Below are 18,303 nucleotides of genomic sequence, written 5' to 3'. Positions count from 1 at the left end.
TATTAAAAGCCATGCCAATAGGCAAGAAGGAACGGTCTGATGGCACAAAGTAATTATCGGAACAAGGCTCAGATATGACAGAGATGTCAGAATTATCAAACAAGGAATTTAAAATCACTGTGACTGCTATAGCTGGGACAGGGTTTGTGCCCACCAAATGTCATGCTGAAACTTGACCCCGGACATTGCAGGTGTATCCAAGTGGGAAGGGTTTGGGCCATAGAAGTGGATCCCTCATGAACAGATTACTGCTTTCTTTGATGATGGGTGGGTTGAGTGAGTTCTCTCAAGAATTTGTTGTTAAAAATACCCTGGCCCTCAAAACAAAAACAAAAAAATAGAGCGACCATATGATCCAGCCATCCCATTACTAGATATGTAACCTAGAGAAGGGAAATCAGACTTTCAAAGAGACGTCTGTATTCCGACGGTCACTGCAGCGCTATTTAGCACAGCCAAGGCCTAAAGCAGCCTAAGTGTCCATCAACAGATGAATGGATTAAAAAAACCTCCTATATAAATACACAAGGGAGCACCAGTCAGTCATAAAAAGGAATGAGATTCTGTCATTTACAACAACGTGGATGCAACTGGAGGTCATTATGTTAAGTGAAATAAGCCATGCACAGAAAGACAAACTTCACATGTTCTCATCTATGGGAGCTAAAAATTCAAACAATTGACTTCATGGGGATAGAGTACAGGAGGATGATGACCAGAGGCTGGAAGGAGAGTGGAGTTGGGGGAAGTGGGGAGAGTCGATGGGTATAAAATATAGTTAGAATAAGATCTAGCATGTAGTAGCACAATGGTGTGACTATAGTCAGTACTAAATAGCACATTTAAAATAACTGCAAAGTATAATTCAACTGTTTGTAACACAAGGGATAAATGCTTCAGGTACTGGATAACCCATTTACCCTGATGTGATTATTACACACTGTATGCTTACATCAAAATATCTCAGGTACCCCATAAATATATATACCTACTATGTACCCACAAAAATGAAAAATTTAAAAAATAGCCTAGCACCTCTCCCTCCCACACCAGGTGATCTCCAGACAGACCAGTTCCTATTTGCCTTCCACCATGAGTGGAAGCAGCCTGAGGCCTCACCATAAGCAGATACTGGTGCCGTGCTTCTTGTCCAGCCTGCAGAACTGTGGGCCGAAGAGGCCTCTTTATAAATTACCCAACCTCAGCTATTTCATTATAGCAACGCTAAAGGAATTAAGACAAGGACTAATGTGGTAAAGGTACTAATGGAAAAAGTAAATAACATAAAAGACCAGATAGGAATGGTGGCAGAGAGATGGAAGCTGTAGAAATCATAAAGAAGGCTGAGCGCGGTGGCTCACGCCTATAATCCCAGCACTTTGGGAGGCCGAGGCCGGTGGATCATGAGGTCAAGAGATCGAGACCATCCTGGTCAACATGGTGAAACCCCGTCTCTACTAAAAATACAAAAAATTAGCTGGGCATGGTGGCGCGTGCCTGTAATCCCAGCTACTCGGGAGGCTGAGGCAGGAGAATTGCTTGAACCCAGGAGGTGGAGGTTGCGGTGAACCGAGATCATGCCGTTGCACTCCAGTCTGGGTAACAACAGCGAAACTCCATCTCAAAAAGAAAAAAAAAGAAATCAAAAAGAAATACAAGGAATCAAAAATAATATAAATGAAAATAACTTTGACAGGCTCATCGATGGACTCAACACAGCTGAAGAAAAAAATCAGTGAACTTGGAGGTAGGTCTACAGAAAGTTCACAAATGGAAACATACACACACAAAGACAAATAACAGAAGAGAACTTCCCAGCACTGTGGCACAATAGGAAAAGGTGTAGCATGCACATTTTTGGAGCACCAGAAGGAGCAGGAAGAGAATGGGGCAGACGGAATGTTTGAAGAAATTATGACCAAGGAGTTTAAAATCAACGATAGATAGTATATTACAGATTCAGAACGCTCACAGAATAACAGGCAAAGTATAAATTAAAAAAAAAAAAAAACTAGAAAACTCATTTTCAAACCATAAAGAAATAGATGAAATTTTAAAGGAAGACAAAGGGACAAAACAACATATCTACAGAGGAACAAGGGTACAAATAACAGCAGACACCACGCAAGAAAGGAAAGATTAGAGTAAAATACTTAAGAAAATCAAAACCCTGCCAGTATCAGATTTCATATCCAACAAATTTTATATCTTATTTTTTATTAAAAGTGAAGGAAAAATATTTCTCATCAAAGAAAATCTAAAGCAGTTCATTGACAGTAGACCTACCATACAACAGATGTTAAAATGTCTTCAGGCAGATGGAAAATGATATAGGTCAGAAACTTGTTCTCGCAGAAGAGAGAAAGTATTAAAAGAAATAAATGAAGGTAAAATACATTATTTTTCTATTCTAAACTGAGCTAGAAGACAACTGTCTGTCTGAGGCAATAATACTGGCATGTTAATGTTGACGGTGTATAGATAAGTGAGATGCATGACTTCAGAAGGGATGGAAGAGAAATCGGGAATGCTCTGTTACAAGGTACGAGCACCACACATGAAATCATGCTATGAGAAGGTGGACTTAATCATTTTAAAATGTGTACTATAAACCCTAGAACAATCGCTAGAACAAACTCATAAAGAAAGTGTAAACGATGTATAAAGAAAGGAGGTGAAATAGAACTATATAAACTATGCAATTGAAACCCCTAAAGGCAGAAACATGGTGAGAAGAAAAAAGAACAATGTAATAGAAAACAATTACTAGGCCGGGCGCGGTGGCTCACACCTGTAATCCCAGCACTTTGGGAGGCCGAGGCGGGAGGATCACGAGGTCAAGAGATGGAGACCATCCTGGTCAACATGGTGAAACCCCGTCTCTACTAAAAATACAAAAAATTAGCTGGGCATGGTGGCGTGTGCCTGTGATCCCAGCTACTCGGGAGGCTGAGGCAGGAGAATTGCCAGAACCCAGGAGGCTGAGGTTGCGTTGAGCCGAGATCGCACCATTGCACTCCAGCCTGGGCAACAAGAGTGAAACTCCGTCTCAAAAAAAAAAAAAAAAAAGAAAAAGAAAACAATTACTAAGATATCAGGTTTTAATCCAACTATATTCGTTACTACTTTAAATGTTAATGGTCAAAATATACCAGGTAAAGGCCAGAAATTGTCAGATTGGATGTATAAAAAAGACCCAACCGTATGCTGCTTAGGAAATGTCACATTAAATGTAAAACTCAAACAGATGACAAGCAAGTGAACTGAGGAACGTATACTATGCCAACGCTAATCGAAAGGGAGCTAGAATAGTTCTATTGCTTCCAGACACAGCTGAGTTCAGAACACTGAAGATTATCAGGGATGAAAAGTGACATTTCATAATCACAAACGGGATCAGTTCTCCAAGAACACATGACAATCCTAAAGTATAGGCACCTAAAAACAAGCACCAAAATACATGAGGCAGAAACGTGTACAATTAAAAAGAAAAACAGACAATTTCACAATTGTAATTGGACACTTCCGTCACTGATAAATCAAGAAAGCAGAAAATGAGTGAGGATGGATGATCTGAACTAAGTTGGACCTAACTGACATTTACAGAAACTTCCTTCCACATCAGCAGCATACATATTCTTCACCAGTGCACACAGGACATTCACCAAGACGGACCATACTCTGATTTTATAACACACCTTAATTCATTAAAAAGAATAGAAATTGGGCTGGGCGTGGTGGCACGTGCCTGTAATCCCAGCTACTCAGGAGGCTGAGGCAGGAGAATTGCCTGAACCCAGGAGGCAGAGGTTGCAGTGAGCCAAGTTCGCGCCATTGCACTCCAGCATGGGCAACAAGAGCGAAACTCAGGCTCAAAAAAAAAAGAATAGAAATCATACAAAGTACAGTCTGAGAACTCAATAGAATTAAACTAGAAATTAACACCAGAAAGATATCTGGAAAATCCCAAATTTTAGGAAGTTAAGCCACCCATGAGTCAAAGGGGTATCAAGAGAAATTTTTAAAAATATTTTCAACTAAATGAAAATGAAAATGTAGCTTATCAAAGTTGATAAAATGCAGCTTAGATCATGATTAGAAGAGACTTGTAGCATTAAGTGCATATAATAGAAAAGAAGTGAGATCTAAAATAAATAATCCAAGCTTCTACTTCAGTAATGAGAGACAAAAAAGATCAAATTAACCCTAAAACAAGCAGACGGAACCACATCCTAATTGTTAGAATTAAAAATCTAAGCTTGAAAACAAAAGCAATTGGGAAACACCGTGAAACTAAAAGATGGTTGTTGGAAAAGATCAGTAAAACTGACAATTCTTTACCAGAACTAATCAAGAAGGAAAAAAGAGAAGGCATGAGTTCCCAATTACTACTGAGTCCAGTTATTAAAAGACTGATAATTAATAATAAAGGCTATCAACAACTCTCATCCCATAAATTTGATAATTTAGATAAAAGGGACCACTTCCCTCTTAAAAGATGCAAACTACCAGACTGGCATGGAAATAGATAACCTGAGTATCCCACATCTGTTGATGAATGGAGTAACCAACACAATGTTTAAAGAAAGGAAGGAAGTTGGAGGATTCACATTACTCAATTTCAGTATCGACTGTAAAGCCACAGTAATGAAGACAGTAGTGTATTGGTTTAAGAAACAGACTTATTTATCAATGGAAGGTACAGGGAGCCTGCGCAAACAGACCTACATAAATTCAGTTGACAGATTTTTTTTTAGAAATGTGCTAAAGCTCTTCAATGGCAAGGACGCCATTTTCAACAAATGGTATTAGGGAAATCGAATGTCCATATACAAAAATAAAAGCCCTGACATAGACCCCATACCTTACACAAAAGTCACCCAAAATGGGTTACAGACTCAAATTAAAATGCAAAACTGCGAAATTTATAGAAGAAAATACAGGAGAAAATAAGTATGACCTTGTGTTTGGTGACAAGTTTCTAGATAAGACAAATGCATAATCCGTGAAAGAAAAAATGGGTCAATTGGACTTTACCAAATTAAAACTTGTCCAGGTGGTGGAAAAAACGGAAGGCTTATGCACTGTTTATGGGAGTGTAAATTAGTTCAGCCACTGTGGGAAGCAGTGCAGTGATTTCTGAACGAGCTAAAACCAGGACTACCATTCAATCCAGCATTGAGGAATCCTTCTGTCACAAACACTATTTACAATAGCCGAAACATGGAATCAGCCTAAATGCCCATCAATAATGGATTGGATGAAGAAAAGTTTGTACATATACACCATATAATACTACACCGCTGTAAAAAAGAATAAGATCATATCTTTTGCAGAAACACGGATGGAGCTGGAGGTCATTATTCTCAGCAAACGAAGGCAGGAGCAGAAAAGCAAATACCACATGTTCTCACTCGTAAGTGGAAGCTAAATGTTGAGAATGCATGGACACAAGAGGGGAAACAGACAACGGGGTCGAGTGATGAGGGTGGAGGGTGGGAGAAGAGAGAGAGGCAGAGAAAACAGCTAGTGAGTACTAGGCTTAGTACCTGGGTGGGTGGGAGAAGAGAGAGGAGCAGAGAAAACGGCTAGTGAGTATTAGGCTTAGTACCTGGGTGGGTGGGAGAAGAGAGGAGAGCAGAGAAAACGGCTACTGAGTATTAGGCTTAGTACCTGGGTGGGTGGGAGAAGAGAGAGAGGCAGAGAAAACAGCTAGTGAGTACTAGGCTTAGTACCTGGGTGGGTGGGAGAAGAGAGGAGAGCAGAGAAAACGGCTAGTGAGTACTAGGCTTAGTACCTGGGTGGGTGGGAGAAGAGAGAGGAGCAGAGAAAACAGCTAGTGAGTACTAGGCTTAGTACCTGGGTGGGTGGGAGAAGAGAGAGGAGCAGAGAAAACAGCTAGTGAGTACTAGGCTTAGTACCTGGGTGGGTGGGAGAAGAGAGGAGAGCAGAGAAAACGGCTAGTGAGTACTAGGCTTAGTACCTGGGTGGGTGGGAGAAGAGAGAGGAGCAGAGAAAACAGTTAATGAGTATTAGGCTTAGTACCTGGGTAGGTGGGAGAAGAGAGAGGAGCAGAGAAAACGGCTAGTGAGTATTAGGCTTAGTACCTGGGTGGGTGGGAGAAGAGAGGAGAGCAGAGAAAACAGCTAGTGAGTACCAGGCTTAGTACCTGGGTGGGTGGGAGAAGAGAGGAGAGCAGAGAAAACAGCTAGTGAGTACCAGGCTTAGTACCTGGGTGGGTGGGAGAAGAGAGAGGAGCAGAGAAAACGGCTAGTGAGTATTAGGCTTAGTACCTGGGTGGGTGGGAGAAGAGAGGAGAGCAGAGAAAACAGCTAGTGAGTACCAGGCTTAGTACCTGGGTGCATGGGAGAAGAGAGAGGAGCAGAGAAAACGGCTAGTGAGTACCAGGCTTAGTACCTGGGTGGGTGGGAGAAGAGAGGAGAGCAGAGAAAACGGCTAGTGAGTACCAGGCTTAGTACCTGGGTGGGTGGGAGAAGAGAGGAGAGCAGAGAAAACGGCTAGTGAGTACTAGGCTTAGTACCTGGATGGGTGGGAGAAGAGAGGAGAGCAGAGAAAACAGTTAATGAGTATTAGGCTTAGTACCTGGGTAGGTGGGAGAAGAGAGGAGAGCAGAGAAAACGGCTAGTGAGTACCAGGCTTAGTACCTGGGTGGGTGGGAGGAGAGAGGAGAGCAGAGAAAACAGCTAGTGAGTACCAGGCTTAGTACCTGGGTGGGTGGGAGGAGAGAGGAGAGCAGAGGAAATGGCTAATGAGTACTAGGCTTAGTACCTGGGTGGGTGGGAGAAGAGAGGAGAGCAGAGAAAACGGCTAGTGAGTACTAGGCTTAGTACCTGGGTGGGTGGGAGAAGAGAGAGGAGCAGAGAAAACACTTAATGAGTATTAGGCTTAGTACCTGGGTAGGTGGGAGAAGAGAGAGGAGCAGAGAAAACGGCTAGTGAGTATTAGGCTTAGTACCTGGGTGGGTGGGAGAAGAGAGGAGAGCAGAGAAAACAGCTAGTGAGTACCAGGCTTTGTACCTGGGTGGGTGGGAGGAGAGAGGAGAGCAGAGGAAACAGCTAGTGAGTACTAGGCTTAGTACCTGGGTGGGTGGGAGAAGAGAGGAGAGCAGAGAAAACAGCTAGTGAGTATTAGGCTTTGTACCTGGGTGGGTGGGAGGAGAGAGGAGAGCAGAGGAAACAGCTAGTGAGTACTAGGCTTAGTACCTGGGTGGGTGGGAGAAGAGAGGAGAGCAGAGAAAACAGCTAGTGAGTACCAGGCTTAGTACCTGGGGGCGTGGGAGAACAGAGGAGAGCAGAGAAAACGGCTAGTAAGTACCAGGCTTAGTACCTGGGTGGGTGGGAGAAGAGAGGAGAGCAGAGAAAACAGCTAGTGAGTACCAGGCTTAGTACCTGGGTGCGTGGGAGAAGAGAGAGGAGCAGAGAAAACGGCTAGTGAGTACCAGGCTTAGTACCTGGGTGGGTGGGAGAAGAGAGGAGAGCAGAGAAAACGGCTAGTGAGTACCAGGTTTAGTACCTGGGTGGGTGGGAGAAGAGAGGAGAGCAGAGAAAACGGCTAGTGAGTACTAGGCTTAGTACCTGGATGGGTGGGAGAAGAGAGGAGAGCAGAGAAAACAGTTAATGAGTATTAGGCTTAGTACCTGGGTAGGTGGGAGAAGAGAGGAGAGCAGAGAAAACGGCTAGTGAGTACCAGGCTTAGTACCTGGGTGGGTGGGAGGAGAGAGGAGAGCAGAGAAAACAGCTAGTGAGTACCAGGCTTAGTACCTGGGTGGGTGGGAGGAGAGAGGAGAGCAGAGGAAATGGCTAATGAGTACTAGGCTTAGTACCTGGGTGGGTGGGAGAAGAGAGGAGAGCAGAGAAAACGGCTAGTGAGTACTAGGCTTAGTACCTGGGTGGGTGGGAGAAGAGAGGAGAGCAGAGAAAACAGCTAGTGAGTACCAGGCTTTGTACCTGGGTGGGTGGGAGGAGAGAGGAGAGCAGAGGAAACAGCTAGTGAGTACTAGGCTTAGTACCTGGGTGGGTGGGAGAAGAGAGGAGCAGAGAAAACGGCTAGTGAGTATTAGGCTTAGTACCTGGGTAGGTGGGAGAAGAGAGGAGAGCAGAGAAAACAGCTAGTGAGTACCAGGCTTTGTACCTGGGTGGGTGGGAGGAGAGAGGAGAGCAGAGGAAACAGCTAGTGAGTACTAGGCTTAGTACCTGGGTGGGTGGGAGAAGAGAGGAGAGCAGAGAAAACAGCTAGTGAGTACCAGGCTTAGTACCTGGGTGGGTGGGAGAAGAGAGAAGAGCAGAGAAAACAGCTAGTGAGTACCAGGCTTAGTACCTGGGGGGGTGGGAGAACAGAGGAGAGCAGAGAAAACGGCTAGTGAGTACTAGGCTTAGTACCTGGGTGGGTGGGAGAAGAGAGAAGAGCAGAGAAAACGGCTAGTGAGTACTAGGCTTAGTACCTGGGTGGGTGGGAGAACAGAGGAGAGCAGAGAAAACGGCTAGTGAGTACCAGGCTTAGTACCTGGGTGGGTGGGAGAAGAGAGAGGAGCAGAGAAAACGGCTAGTGAGTACTAGGCTTAGTACCTGGGTGGGTGGGAGAAGAGAGGAGAGCAGAGAAAATGGCTAGTGAGTACTAGGCTTAGTACCTGGGTGGGTGGGAGAAGAGAGAGGAGCAGAGAAAACAGCTAGTGAGTACTAGGCTTAGTACCTGGGTGACAAAACAATCTGTATAACAAACCCCATGACACGAATTTACTTACATAACAAACCTACACGTCCCCTGAACCCAGAATAAAAGTTAAAAAAAAAACAAAAAACGTCTCCACAGCCAAAGATACTATTCAGAGAAGACAAGGCACACACTTGGAGAATGTATTTGCTAATCACAATCTGACAAAGGACTTGTATTCAGAATAAGCAAAACATCCTCGAAATTCAACGGTAAGAACACAATTTAATTAAAAATGAGCCAAAGTCTAAATTATGATGCGTGTTTATATAGATTTCATTAGATTTACACCCTATTTGGGATTCTCCAAGCTTCTTGAGTTTTTTTTTTTTTTTTTTTTTTTTGAGACGGAGTTTCGCTCGTTACCCAGGCTGGAGTGCAATGGCACGATCTCGGCTCACTGCAACCTCCGCCGCCTGGGTTCAGGCAATTCTCCTGCCTCAGCCTCCTGAGTAGCTGGGATTACAGGCACGTGCCACCGTGCCCGGCTAATTTTTTGTATTTTTAGTAGAGACGGGGTTTCACCATGTTGACCGGGATGGTCTCGATCTCTTGACCTCATGATCCACCTACCTCGGCCTCCCAAAGTGCTGGGATTACAGGCTTGAGCCACCGCGCCCGGCTCCAGGTGTATGTGTCTTACCAAATTTGGGGAGTTCTCATCCATTGTTTCTTTAAAGACTGTTTCAGTTCCACTTTCATTCTTTTGCGATTCTGATGAAACAAATGCTGGGATTTTTGTTATCCCACAGTCCCAGAGGCTCTACACACTTTTTTCCAGTCTTTCTTTCTTTTGTTCAGATCGAGTGACTCTTCTGATCTTTTTTCAAATATACTGATTTTACTCTGTCATCTTGAGTCTACTCTTGAGCACATCTGCCAGCTTAAATAAAATTGTTATTAAATTCTTCAGTTCTATAATTTCCAGTTGGTCCTTTTTTATAACTTCTATTTCTCTGCTGACAAATTCTTATTTTTAAAATTTGCCTCATGATAATTTTGTAATTGCTGCTTTAAATTCCTTGCCAGCGAATTCCAGCTCCTAAGTCATCTTGCTGCTGATGTCAGCTGATTGTCTTCTTATTCTGCTTGTGAATTTCCTGGCTCCTGGCGTGACAAGCAATCCCAGTTGTGTCCTGTCATTTGAGATCTTATATTTTGAGAATGTCGATGCTATCTTAGCTTCTTCATTAGCAGGCAGTGTCACTGTTCAGTACAGAGTTGTGGCCTATTTTTGTGGGCTGCGGTCCCAGGGAAAGTAACATTTTCAAAGCCTTTCCAGTCCTATTCCAGTTGGCTTGCTTTATGTGGTGCTGCTGTGGCTCCCATGGGCTACCCTGGGGCTTCCTGACATCACAGAGAGCCCTCCCCAGGCAGGACTTCTGGGTACCTCTAGGAGAGGAAGGGAGTCTCTGGCCTGAGCGGAGAAATGACTTCTTAGGCCACTTTCTCCAGTGGGATTCCCCTTGCAGTGCTGCTCACCACCCAGTGTTTCTGTGGGAGGGAGTGGAGGCTCAGGCCGGAAGACAGAGGCTTTCGGAGGCTCTCTTGGGTGATCGTTGTGGCTGAAATTTCTGTGCCAGCACTTCCTGGCCACCTGGTGTCTCTCCTTGCGGGAGGGAAGTCTTAGGCCTGCCACTGGGTGGGAGGCAAGGCTTCCTGGGCTGGGCACTTGTGGCAGAATCCCCTTCCCAGGACTTCCTGGTCGTCCGCCGGTGTCTGCTAGTGAGAAAGGGATTATGCTGGCTGCTTGTCGTTAGCAGGGCTCTTTACCACTGCGCCATTCTTACTGACGCTTTTACACAGTGACGCGCTCAAAATAAAGGAAGCCATTGTAGGAATTACAACAAGGTCAGCACCTGTGGGAACACTTCCCAGGTCATGGAATAGAATGTTGGCACCAACCTGGAAACCAGAAAGTTCACGACCAATCACCTCTCCACACCCCGCCGACCCCTCACCCATTTCTCCTAAAAGTTAACTGCTATAGTTATTTTCTGGTAATGACTTTCTTGTTCCTTTTTGTTTTACTGCCTAAGCATGTGTCCCTAAATACTTCATTCTGCCTGGGTTTTGAACTTCATGTACTCTTTTTTTAAATGAGGTTTTTGTTCAACATCGTGTTAGTAAAATGGATGCATATGGATGTTATACCATATATTTTCAGAGGGGATATACACATATTATACACACACACACACACACACAATATATGCATATGCGAGTGTGTGCATGTGTTTAGAGAAAGGTGTGAAAGAATTCATATCATATTGATCATAGCGATACCTCTAAAAAGGGAACTGGAAGTGTCAAAAGCTTTGGATGTACTTCAAGAGCTTTGCTTTATCAGCTTTTCTTTCTTTTTTTTTTTTTTTTTTTTAACTGAATGAACTGCTTTACAATTCCCGGAAATATAGCAGAACTGAATTTTGATCTCTTTAAGAATGTGTTGAGTCTCTGACTTCAGTTACACACCATATCAATACTTTAAAAGCCATATGAAATCTCAGCACATTGGTGTAGGGGTAAGCTTGCTACTGGCGCTGTACAAACGGAACATTCTACATTTTGATAAGGGTTTTGAAGTCCTTTCTCAAGAGCATATAGGTGCCAGAAAGAGAACTCGGGAAGCGTCCAAAGAACCGGGAAAGAAGGATGACACTCACGAGCTGGCATGTAGCCTTATATTAGGGTGCAGCAGTGAGTTGTGGGCTCTCTGGCAAAGGGGAAAGCCCCTGCCCATTTGAAGGGGCAGTAGCTACTCAGCTGTAGCTGACCTTGCCTTTAAGAACGTGGCCCGGCCGGGCGCGGTCACATCTGTAATCCCAGCACTTTGGGAGGCCGAGGCGGGTGGATCACGACGTCAAGAGATCGAGACCATCCTGGTCAACATGGTGAAACCCCGTCTCTACTAAAAATACAAAAAATCAGCTGGGCATGGTGGTGCGTGCCTGTAATCCCAGCTACTCAGGAGGCCGAGGCAGTGAATTGCCTGAACCCAGGAGGCAGAGGTTGCAGTGAGCCGAGATCGCGCCATTGCACTCCAGCCTGGGTAACAAGAGTGAAACTCCTTCTCAAAAAATAAAAAAAGAACATGGCCCAATTGTTGCCTGAATCGAACTCTTCTTTCTCCTGATATTTTAGCTGCCAAGGAGCCTTAGTACTGGCTTGGACCCAGCACTGCTTGCCCCCCACACTGCTTACAGTTGCTGTTGGCTCCATGGTTAGGTTAGTTCCTCGGAATTCATCTCCGATCTTCTTTTACATATCTCTCCAATAGTGAGGTCTTATCATTCCCAACAGCTAAGCCTGGTGAAATCCCACACGGACGTTTTGCAGATTTCTTTTTTTCCTCTAAAACCGCTGTTGTACGGTAAAAGTGGGATTGACTGCCCCATCCAGGTGCTAATCTCAGGGCTGCAAGCACAAAGATGAACAGGGCACCCTTTAAACCTCTCTTAGTTAACAGTCCTTTTGACGAGTTTCTCCAGCCATGCTGTGGCTGGATGAACTCGGCTCCTTGGAGAGGGGCTCATGAGCTCAGTATTCTCTGGGCGCCTACCGATTTAAAACCCTTTTTCTGCAGCCTTACTGTTTAAAAGACAGCTTGACTGCATATAAATTCTTTTTTCACCCTCTATTTTCTGGGGTGTCTTAAAACGCTTCACCTTTATTGCCTTGAGTTGTGTGTTGCTTTTGGAATGCCTGGCACCCACCTCTTCTGTCTTTGTAGGTTATTTGCTCTTTTTCCTGCAGGCCCTCAGATTTCTTTTTTTTCTTCATTTTAAAGTTTTAAGATACGTCTTACAGTTAATCGTTCTGGGTTAGATGTTCCATGATTTCAAATCTTCTGGCTGAACACCTAAAAGTGGGATTGCTGGATCATATAGTAGTTCTATTTTTATTTTGGGGCAACCCCCCAAACTGTTTTCAGTAATGGCTGTACCACTTGACATGCTGTCAACAGTGTCCAGGAGCTCCTTTTACTCCGCAGCCTTGTCAACGTCTGTTATCTTTTGTCTTTTGGATCATAGCCATACTGGCAAGTGTGAGGAAATATCTCATTGTCGTTTTTATTTGCATTTCTTTAATAATTAATGATGTTGCCGGGTGCCGTGGTTCACGCCTGTAATCCCAGCACTTTGGGAGGCCGAGGCGGGTGGATCATGAGGTCAAGAGATCCAGACCATCCTGGTCAACATGGTGAAACCCCGTCTCTACTAAAAATACAAAAAATTAGCTGGGCATGGTGGCGCGTGCCTGTAATCCCAGCTACTCGGGAGGCTGAGGCAGGAGAATTGCCTGAACCCAGGAGGCGGAGGTTGCGGTGAGCCGAGATCGCGCCATTGCACTCCAGCCTGGGTAACAACAGCGAAACTCTGTCTCAAATAAAATAAATAAATAATAATAATAATTAATGCTGTTGAGCATTTTTTCATATATTGTTGGCCACTTACATGTCTTCTTTTGAGAAATGTCTATTCAGATCAGTTGCCCATTTTTTAATTGTTTTTTTTCTTTCCTTACAGCTCTCTTATTCTTTATTTTTTTTTTTTTTTTTTTAAATTTTTTATTGGATTATAGGTTTTGGGGTACATGAGCAGAGCATGCAAGACAGTTGCGTAGGTACACACATGGCAGTGTGCTTTGCTTTTCTTCTCCCCTTCACCCACATTTGGCATTTCTCCCCAGGCTATCCCTCCCCACCTCCCCCTCCCACTGGCCCTCCCCTTTTCCCCCCAATAGACCCCAGTGTTTAGTACTCCCCTTTCTGTGTCCATGTGTTCTCATTTTTCATCACCCACCTATGAGTGAGAATATGCGGTGTTTCATTTTCTGTTCTTGTGTCAGTCTGCTGAGGATGATGTTTTCCAGCTTCATCCATGTCCCTACAAACGACACGAACTCATCATTTCTGATTGCTGCATAATATCTCTTATTCTTTAATTCTCTCTTTTAAAGTTCAACTTCCTTGTAGTTTCAGTAAACAACCTTCTCCACCAGTTCTAATCAGTGGTTCCCATCTGTTCCCACGGTCCCCTGACCTGTCCTGACTCATCCTGGGCACCTGCTCCAGTCACCTGCTCTGGTCACCTGCTGTGGCCCCTGCTTACCTGCTCTGACCTGCCCATAACCTTCCTGGGAGACTACCCACCCCTCCCCCTCCAGCTGGTACCCCTTCTCCCTTTGAAATAGCCAATCGGAATTAGACTAGACTGTGCACTCTAACCCCAGCCACTCAGAGAATGACACAGCAGTAGGGGCGACCTCTGTCAGGCATAAGCACCCCTTGCCCTGCTTGTCCAGGCGGCACTCACCATGGTCCCATCTGTGAGCTGCATCCTTCTGTGGAAGTAAATTGCCTTGCTGAGGAAATTGATATTCGAGTGCTACGTCTTTTGCGGCATCAAAAAAGTTACTTATAACAACCTTCTTGGTTTAAGTTGTTCATAACTATTTAGTTTATTTTATCTGCAGCTATTATAAATGGGATTGTTCTCTTCATTATCTTTTCAGATCATTTGTTCTTAATATATAGAAACAATACTGATTTTCGTGTGTTGAATTTATGTCCTGCAACCTTACTGCATTGCTATTAGTTCTAACAGGTTTTTGGGGGACTCTTTAGGGCTCTCTAAATAGAAGATTATGTTGTCGGCAGTGACAATTTCCCTTCTTCCTTTTCTATTTGGATGCCTTTTATTTCTTTCTCTTGCCTAACTGCTCTGCCAAAACTTCCAGCGCTATGCTGAATAAAAGTCAAGAAAGTAGGCATCCTTTTGTTGTGTATCTTAAAGGGTGCCAACTGTTTACCACTGAACATGTCAGCTGTTGGCTTATTATATATGGCCTTTATTATGCTGAAGCACATTCGTTTTATTCTTAATTTGTGGACAGTTTTATCCTGAAGGGATGTTGATTTTTGTCAAATGCTTCTTATGCATATAACGAGATGATCATACGGTTTTTACCCCGGATTTTGTTAACATGATGTATGATATTTATTTGCATATATTGAACCATCCTTAGGATGGACCCACCTGATCACAGTAAATTATCGTTTTAATGTGTCGTTGAATTCAGTTTGCTGGCATTTTGGTTTTGAGGATTTTTGCATCTATGTTCATCAAGGATATTGACCTATAATTTCATTTTTTTGCCATGCTCTTGTGTGGCTTTGATATCAGGGTAATGCTGGCCTTGTAAAAAGAGTTTGAAATTATTCCCTTATTGATTTTTTGGAAGAGTTTGAGAATGATTGGTGTTAGTTCTTCCTTAATGTTTGGTACAATTCAGCAGTAAACTCATCAGGTCTGGGGCTTTTTTTTCTTTTTTTCTTGGAGACTTTATTACTGATTCAATCTTTTTACTCATTATCATTCTGTTCGGATTTTCTCTTTCTTTATGGTACAATCTTGGTGGGTGTATGCATTCAGAAATGTATTTCTTTTTTTACGTTATCTGTTTTCGGGCATGTTATTTCTCATGATCCTTTGTATCTCTGCGGTACCAGTTATACTTTCTTCTCTTTTATTTCTGATTTCATTGATTTATCATTTTCTCTCTTCTTAGTTTGTTACAGTTTAATAAAGCAGAAATACAGCCTAAAGTTAACACCCGGGGAAAAGTCCAAGAGAAATCAAGGGCAAGCTTCCAGGTGTCCTTTCCAGTAAAGGTATGCTAGCACCACTCACTATTCCAGCGGCATGTGACAAAGGGTACGAAGTGTACGGACCAGGGAGATCCACCTGCACCTTGAGTCCAGGGTTGTCACTGGAGTTGAGTTATGCAGCCGCGCAGCAACTGCACCACATACCTCTGCTGCCCAGACCCCAGCCCCATGAATCAAAACAGGCAAGCACTGTAAGTCACAGAGCAAAAACAGGCGATCGCTGTAAGCATAGAAGGCCTGATCAAGGGGTCCGAAGTGGCTCCCGCCGGAGGTCATGGCGCTCACGAAGGCGAGGTCATCAGTTCAAGGCTAACCTGAGCAACCTCATAAAGCTCAAACTGATTGGCAAAAAAAAAAAAAAAGACCTGATCAAACCTACACAGTGTGGCACAAGGCCTCAGGCGTGCCCACTCACTCTTATCAGGTACAATGTTCTCAGGACTCAGAGCTCACCTCCAGGGATGTAGCCAAGAGCCAGTTCTCTTTTTTTTTTTTTTGAGACAGAGTTTCGCTCTTTTCACCCAGACTGGAGTCCAATGGCGCGATCTTGGCTCACCGCAACCTCCACCTCCTGGGTTCAGGCAATTCTCCTGCCTCAGCCTCCTGAGTAGCTGGATTACAGGCACGTGCCACCGTGCCAAGCTAATTTTTTTTTTTTTTTTGTATTTTTAGTAGAGACGGGGTTTCACCATGTTGACCAGAATGGTCTCGATCTCTTGACCTCGTGATCCACCCGCCTCGGCCTCCCAAAGTGCTGGGATTACAGGCTTGAGCCACCGCACCCGGCCGGGCCAGTTCTTAAGGCAGGCTTTTAGTTGGGGGGGAATGTGCAAGGTTTGAACAGCCTAGGTCTGCTGAGTTAACTCTTGCCTGCACACGAAGGGATGGAGTATGAGTCCTTTCTATTTTTCCTTTTATCTGTCACATTCTTAAACTGTTCTTTACCACCCAGTACCCAAAGGGCTCATCTTCCTTTTCAATATTTGTATCCACCTCCTTCCTCCAGAAGCAATGCACCTTTCGGGCTATTACCTCAGACCCCATGGACTTTGAAATGTCCTCCCTGAAATAGGTTCTGCCATCTAGGACTGCCCTTCAGGCTGTGATTTCTGTTCCATCTTAGGCTCTCTTTTGCTTCCTCTCTCTTCCACGGAGTTTCATCAGATTCCTCCTGTCTGCCCCAAATGCGTGCAAGTGAAGCTTCAGCTACAGCTCTGCTGAATTTGGTGTTTACGTTTTGCTTGCAAGTACTTTAGAGTCTTTAGTCCTCCCAACCTTTTAGTTACGGTTCTTGTGGGAATTTTTTTAGTTGCATTTCTTTTTCATACTGATCTATATAGTTGTGTGTTTTTTGTTTGTTTCGTGTTTTGAAGAGAGACTGGATAGAGATAGTTATGGTCTTTTTTACTATTCTTTTAGTGGGTACTCTCCTTTTTGTGTGCACAGGCAATATATCTTAATTGGATTAGAAAATTAGGAAAATAAAAAACTAAAGAATGCAACACCAACAATGTAGCACCACATGTATGCATTTATGTTCATACTTCAGGCCTTCCTCTCCCTCTCTCTCTATAGATATGCATATAGATACATAGTTTTGTATTACAGTACACATTTTTACATATGGAATTTTTCTACATATCTTGTTTTATAAAGTGATTAGTTTCACTTTTATAAAAGCATTTTGCTGTTAAAAATGTATATACCCTAATGATCCCATTAAGTGGCTATATTGTATAAATGCATTTAACATACCACTTGTGGTATATTTCAGTTTCACCAATTTTTCTCAATATTTATAAAGAAAAAGTATAGCTCCTTTAAGAGGTCCTGAGTTCTCATTTTTATTCCTCTATGCAAATGATAATATATTTAACTTTTCATTTAGAATTTGTTAATATGACTTGCTCCCATACGAGCTTGGTAAGATAAGACGATAGGTCATTAATGATCACCGCCATTAGACAGTCTGAATAGCTCCTGTTCAGCTTACTCTGCAGTCGTTTCCCTCGACTTCGGCACAGGAGAAAGCAGAAAGCCAAAAGGATCTCTTCTTTGATTTCTGAAATTCAAACTTCAGTGGTTTTAGTAGATTTCCCGTTAATTTTAGAGTTTTCACTTGTGAAAGGATCTATATTCAAAAAGTCATTTTGAATCTTTCGAAAGCTATTTCAATAAATGCAAATCAGATAACAGGTAAGAATTTTGCTATTGCATTCAAAATAATGAAAATCATTGCTTGTGAAGTAGTTTCAATGGCAGGTGCTGTTTTCGTGTCTCTGGATCCTTTGAAAGGGAACAGGATTGTGCACAAAGGAGAACATTTTCGAACTAAATAAACACCTTTGATTCATTATTTTATTTTTCATAGCCGTGTATTCGGTTTTGAACTACTGATTGAAGGTTATTCATTCTCTTTCTTTCCTTGGTGTTGCCTATAATTTATTAGCATATATGTTTGAAAAAATAAACAATCAATGTCCACATCCTTCCAAACAAGGTAACAGTCTCAGGACGAAACCACTCCCCTACCTCTACCTCCCCCATGTTAGAATCCGGCATTTTATTGCCAGATTTATATTGTGAAACTGAAAAGCAACTCACTTAAGGAAAAATATCTTTCACTAACGTCATTGTTCATTATTTGTTTGTGTTCTATTTCTTCCTCATGCTATTTTTTTCTTGCTGAAATATAATTTCTGCTCATTTTCACAGAGAGAGTCTGTCAGGATAAAAATTCTGAATTCTCGATGATCTAAAAGTCATCATTTGCTCTTACATTTGAATGTAATTTTAATGAATATAGAATTCTAGCTTAAAAGGACACTTTTTCCAGCATCTTAAAAATAGACTTTCATCATCTTCTTTGGTTCACTCTTGTTCATGAGAGACTAATTCTT

General features: G+C 43.1%; 1 long non-coding RNA gene across 11 annotated transcripts in view; it reads right to left on the bottom strand.

Annotated features, from left to right (window-relative positions):
* The window catches only part of LOC103793569 (uncharacterized), a 179,387-nt gene that overhangs the window by 137,499 nt on the left and 23,585 nt on the right, over positions 1-18,303 (bottom strand). For 9 of the 11 annotated variants that reach the window (XR_013536497.1, XR_013536509.1, XR_013536505.1 and 6 more), the window contains exon 5: positions 13,536-13,619. The exons of the other annotated variants lie outside the window; for them this stretch is intronic. This is a non-coding gene — a long non-coding RNA (uncharacterized LOC103793569). The remainder of the gene's footprint in view (positions 1-13,535; positions 13,620-18,303) is intronic. 11 annotated transcript variants of the gene reach the window in all.

The sequence above is a fragment of the Callithrix jacchus genome, chromosome 6, assembly GCF_049354715.1.
Source record: "Callithrix jacchus isolate 240 chromosome 6, calJac240_pri, whole genome shotgun sequence".
NCBI lineage: Eukaryota > Metazoa > Chordata > Mammalia > Primates > Cebidae > Callithrix > Callithrix jacchus.
The sequence above is the reverse complement of the archived record's forward strand: the minus strand, read 5'-3'. Positions and strand labels throughout refer to the sequence as shown.